This window comes from Phalaenopsis equestris, unplaced genomic scaffold (genome assembly GCF_001263595.1).
Source record: "Phalaenopsis equestris unplaced genomic scaffold, ASM126359v1 Scaffold000256, whole genome shotgun sequence".
Lineage (NCBI taxonomy): Eukaryota > Viridiplantae > Streptophyta > Magnoliopsida > Asparagales > Orchidaceae > Phalaenopsis > Phalaenopsis equestris.
Window position 1 is genome coordinate 552,199 of NW_018164698.1, and position 6,264 is coordinate 558,462.

At 37.4% G+C, this 6,264-nt stretch overlaps 1 pseudogene; it reads left to right on the top strand.

The window, feature by feature from the left end:
* Nucleotides 1-6,130, top strand: part of LOC110024425 — a 10,893-nt pseudogene extending 4,763 nt beyond the window's left edge.
* Nucleotides 6,131-6,264: the final 134 nt, after the last annotated feature.

Here is a 6,264-nt window from a genome sequence, read left to right on the forward strand (position 1 = left end):
GTAGTCATTTTGGCAACAGGAGCAAATGTTTCTTCATAATCTAGACCATATTGTTGAGAAAGTCCCTTAGCAACCAAACGAGCTTTATATCGCTCAACAGACCCATCAGACTTCGTTTTGATTTTATACACCCAACGAGAACCAATTGCACGTTTTCCTGGAGGAAGAGAGGTAATGTCCCACGTATCTGTCTTTTGCAAAGCATAGAGTTCTTCTGCCATAGCTTTCTGCCAAAGAGGATCAAGAACAGCCTCTTGATAGGAAGAGGGCTCAGACAAATTGTGAATGGAGGTTAAAAAGGAAGCAAAAGAATTAGAATAAGTAGAGTAAACAAAATCTGGCAATTTAGTTGACTTACGATCACGGTGAGGGTACCGAGGAAGAGGAGGATCCACAATCACAGAAGGTTCTTGGGGAGCCGTAGTGGGAGCATCTGGATTGGCAGAACTACCAGTGTCAACCCTGCAAAGCTCAATATCAAAATGATTTGGATGATGAATCACATGATGAGGTTCAATATCTGTGTCGGTGTGAAAAGGATCAATTGGGATAAGATCAAACTTTATAAAACTATGAGAAGGAGGAATGGAGTAATATGGTTGCTCAAGAAATACAACATGTCGTGAGACAAAAAATTTTTGAGTGTCAGGATCATAACAACGATACTCTTTTTGACCGTCACCATAACCAAGAAATACACAGATTGCCGAGCGCGAAGACAATTTATTACGTTGTACATGAGGAAGAAGAACGAAGCAAGTTGAACCAAAAACTCTTAAAGCAGAATAATCAGGAGCATGACCATATAATTTTTGAAAGGGAGACAAACCTGAAGTAACAGAAGATGGAATTCTGTTAATAATATAGACTGCAGTAAGAATAGCTTCCCCCCAAAATTCACTTGGAACAGAGCCAGACAAAAGAATGGAACGAGCTGTTTCAACAATGTGACGATGTTTCCTTTCAGCAACTCCATTCTGTTCAGGAGTGTCAGTACAAGAAGTTTGAAGGAAAGTCCCATCACATGCAAGTAACTCAGAGAAATTAGTAGAGGTATATTCACCTCCCAGGTCACTTCGAAAACATTTAATAACAGCATTATGTTGAGTTTTGGCAAAAGCATGAAACATATTATAAACACTAAAAAATTCAGACCGATTTTTCATAAGATAAAGCCAATAATATCGGGTATAGTCATCAATGAACGAGACATAATAACTAGATCCACCTTTTGTAACAACAGGTGGACCCCATACATCTGAATGAACCAAGTCAAAAGGTGCAACAGAAAGTGAAACACTTTTAGGAAAGGGTAAAGCAGAAACTTTAGCAAGTTTACAACCACAACAGTCAGAAATATCACTAGTTTTTAACTTGCTCAAAGCGCTTGTAGAAACTAGGTATTTTAGACGAGAAAAGGAAACATGTCCAAGGCGAGAGTGCCATAAATAAAATTTAGAAGAAGATGAACTCAAACGAAAAGATGATAGGTCAACACTGGAAGCTGCAATATCTGGAACTCTCAGCTCATCCAGAATATAAAGTCCACCTTGTCTACGGCCTGTCCCAATCAGCCTCTTGGATTGCGGATCCTGCACATAACAAGAAGTGGAAGAAAGTAAAACTGAGAAACCAGAATCACATAATTGACCAACAGAAACAAAGTTCAAAGTAAGACTGGGGATATAGTAAACATTTGAAAGGGATAAATGTGGTGTGCATACAAATCCAATGCCTGCTAATGGCATAGGAGTGCCATCAACAGTCATGACAGATATAGATGATGTAGGATGTAAGGATACAAATGATGTAAAGTCAGATGACATATGATGAGAGGCTCCAGAGTCAAGAATCCAAATGGAAGATGATATACCTGATGAGCTAGAAGAAGACAAACCTATATTTGAGGAGGCGGACATGACATGTGGTTGTGTGGCAAGAAACTTTTGAAACTGTTCAACAAACACAGTTACTGTGGGACCTGAAGAATATGCATGTCCAACACCAGGAGAGTCTGTCGAAGGAACGACAGCAGCAACATTTGATGTTGAAGTCTTGAAGTTGCGTGGGTGCAACGGATTCAGTTGTTGTGTCTGTTGAGATTTGTTCAACAATTTTGGGCATTGGTTGGAAGAGGATTGCGGTGTAAAATAGTTCCACGAAACCCTTCAAAATCATTTCGAAGAGCCATCAAAAACTGAACCAAACGCTGTTCTTCTCTACGATCAGTGTATGGTTTAAAAGCTCGTAAATCTGCAGATTCAATTAGAGATAATTGATCCCAAAGATTAGCCTTAGCAGAATAAAATTTTTTGAATGTTCGTGTTGTTTTGTTGAAGAGCACGAATGTCTATCTCTAATTGATACTGTTTTGCAAAATTTGACTGCACATATAATCTTTCCAAATGATTCCAAACTTCTTTGGCGGTTTCATATTTTGCTAATTGAACACCGATTGATTGTGAAACCGAGTTATTGATCCAAGTGATTATTTTTGAATTATTTGCTTCCCATACTTCCAACATTTCTTCATATTTTTCATCTTTTTCATTTATAGGCTTCACAGATGTTCCAGAAACATAACTCCACATTCTTTTTCCTTTCAAAAAATTCTTCAAAACACAACTCCAATAGAAGTAATTTTGTCCATTTAATTGGACACTGATAGACTGAAGGGAATCGTCCTTTTCACCCGTCATTGCAATGATCCAAAGAAAAATAAACAAAGAAGAGAAAGATCAATACCAATAACGATAGATCACTCGAAGAACGACAACTAAATGAGAATGAACCTCCAAAATATCTGATAAAGTCCCCAGCCCTCAAATAAATCTCGCGCCTCACAAGCGCGACAAAGGAACAGAATCAGCGGAAATGGCGAACAGAGAGGGAGGAGCATTTCCGCTGAACAGAGAGGGAGGAGTCGAGAACTGCAGTTTAGGGTTTCCAATGGGGAGGCTTTGGTTTGTCCTTCGAGCGAACGGAGGAACGGAGGAACGGAGGGAGCAGAGCCAATCGCGAATGGGATCGGGCAAGTCGCACAGGCGAATCGCACGGACGGCAGGGAGGAGCACAAACTAATCGCGAATGGGATCGTGAGTCGCGCGAACGACAGGGGGGAACACAAAGCAACAGAAGGCCAAGGGCTTCGTACGCCTTCAACTGGAGTTTCTGCGTTCGTGCTCTGATACCATGTTAGAAAACAAGAGAGACAAAAAGTGGCTAGGGTTTCAAAATCATACTCAAAATCTCATTACAAGAGTATATATAGGTACAATCTGGAAGAGACTAAACTACCCTTCATTGGTAAAGTAATAGAAATACAAAACTATATCTAACACTACGAATAAGAGGAATGAGTTATCTTGAGTATTTCTCTATGAAGAGAAAGACACGGTTTCTCTGCTTATTGTCAGTGATAGGAAAACAGCAAAATTTGCATGGCCATGTTCTCTCTAGCCCCCCTATAGCCTAGCCTCAAACATCAATTAGTACTTAAATTATTAAAAAAGTTTAAGCAACGCCGTCTTTACAAAGTCCTCCAAGTCATAGCAGAAGTAGACTGTTTATTCAAGAATCAAGATTACATTTGATTCTCAGCTTTCTTATGCAAATATGTCACATTCCTAATTTTGGAAGGGCCATTGTTTCACACCAAGAAATATGGACTTACCTGAATCTTTGTGAGAAAGATCATGACCATCATGGGAAATCATTTGTAACCAAGAAGAAAGAAAGATGAGAAATTTTGCAGTTTCCTTCAACTTAACTTGATGTTTAACATAGAAGATAGAAAGTAAGCCTTCCTCACTCTCCACTCTAATAGTTCCAGTGATCTTCCCTGGTGAAGAAAAGTTTAAATTTGGTTAGAACAAACAAATTACCTTCCAAAAAAAAAACTAATGGTCTCTATTCATAAAATACTTCTTAATTAAGTAAAAAGGATCTCTCTTTTGAGCCAAAAAACTGAAATTCATCCAATTCCATGAAATTGGCCTTTTGTCTGAAAGTGCACCATCAAACTTAGGTGGTGTTTGGCTGCAACATAGATACGTTCAATAGGAATTATCAAATCCGAATTTATCTTCGAACGGCGGAGTTCACGAGCGACGACAGAATTAATCTGCCTCGCAATCAAATTTAGTAAAATCCAGATTTATTTTGGGAAAGAAAAGGAACATGATGAAAAACAAACAAAACGCGAAAAAATTCTTTTTAAAGAAGCGTTGGATTTGATGCTTAATTTTTTGATATTTGGCTAGATTTAAGCTATATCTTATTAATAGTATGCTACCAAACACCGCCTTAAAAAGTAACTATGAATATCTAAAAAAAAGGAAAGCCATCAACAAGCACTCTTAGGACAATCATTAATAACTACAAAATGCATCTTAGAGATCACACTAACCCATAGCAATAGGAAAGGTAGAAGTTCTGCATATCATAAAATGTGAGCATATTACAACTGAATTTTCGGATTTCTTAGTCATTGTCTAGGTTTTTGAAACCCTTTGGATCAATAAATACATCAATGCTTTTAATAAGTAGTTTCAGAACAACATTGGATGAATTTTTCTTCCAGGTGCGAGATCATAAAAGGAGGGATGAAGGAATACCTAACCCCAATGGGTCCAACCGAGCTGCACGTGAACCCTATATTCGAAATCGGGCCTGTCGAACCGCGATTCTCAGAGTGGCTGGTGTTTGAGGGCATCAGCGTCGACGAGAATGGGGAGCAGCATTTCCTGGACGCCACAGTGGCCTACAAGCGCGCCGTGCTGAACGCCATTGATTACCTCTCCAAGTTCGGCTATTCGAAGGAGCAGGCTTACCTCCTCCTCTCCTGCTGCCCCTGTGAAGGCCGCCTCTCCGGAATCGTTGATATTCCCAATGCCGTCGCCACCATTGCTATCCCCACCGCCATTTTCGACCAGGTCTGTTCTTCATCTCTCTGGATAATATGATATTGATTCAAATTATATTGGCACCGAATTAAAACTTATTTGAATTTATATTTAAATTAGTTGTGTATTATAATATAAAAAATAAAAAAATAAAAAAAATAATTTACATGTAAATAGGGGTGTAAACGAGCCGAACACGAGCGAACCATGTCAGTTAGCTAAATAAGTGTGTTCGTGTTCGGCTCCTTTAATTAACAAGGCGCTCACGAACAAAGAGTCATTTTCCCCGCCCGTTTTGCTTACGAAGCCGAACACGAGCTGTTTACGAACAAAGAGTCATTTTAACAACCCTAATCATGTAGCCATGAGACATAAGACAATAAAGATTTGATCAAGATTTAAAAATTGTTATTTATATTAAAACATCGTTTAAATCTAATTTAATAATTATAAATTTTTGTAGCTTTATAATACTTTTAATTGATTATATATATATATATAAACTTGATGAGTAGTATTTCGAGCCAAAACGAGCCGAACACGAACGAACACATCTTAGTTCATGTTCGGCTCGTTAACTTATCGAACTAAATTAACGAGTCGAACACGAGCTGTTCGCGAACAACGAGCTGTTTTGACAGCCATACATGTAAAAGCTAATTTTTATTATAATTTGAAAAATATGAAGATTTCTATACATTTCATTTAATTTATGTTTACTTACATATCTAAACACTTAAACTTTAATTTTTATATATCTCGCTTTATTTAAATATGAAAATATATATTTTATTTTCTTAAAGGTCAAAATATTGCAATTTTTTTTATAGTGATATGAGAGATTTAGATAAAATAAATATAAAAAAAATTAAATATCAAATATGTAAATACATAAGAATTACGAGGTATGCCTGTAAATGCGCCTAGAAAATAATAGTAATTTCTTGTATTATTATCCAACGAGCGCACAGGATATTCGGCCAAAACCTCGGAGGGTGCCAGTGGGACCAAGAGTAGTGAAGCGGTTGCCAGATGTCATTCGATGAACGGACGATGGAGACCTTCCAGGAAATCCGAACCAAAGCTGGTTAATCAACAATTGCTTCGTGTTTGATTATGCTGATGAAATAAATTGAAGTTCTATTTTGATGTGATTTTCAGGTCACTTTTTTGAAATGAATAAATTGGTCGGTGATTGAAAAAGTGGGTGAATTTCATTGCGTGTGAAAATATATAATCATCATATCACCATCTCATTCAAATAGAATTTTTGGAGGTAGTATAATTATTCATAAAATAATTATGAAATTGTTATGGAAGAAATATATATATATATATATATGCGCTTGTAGAAACTAGG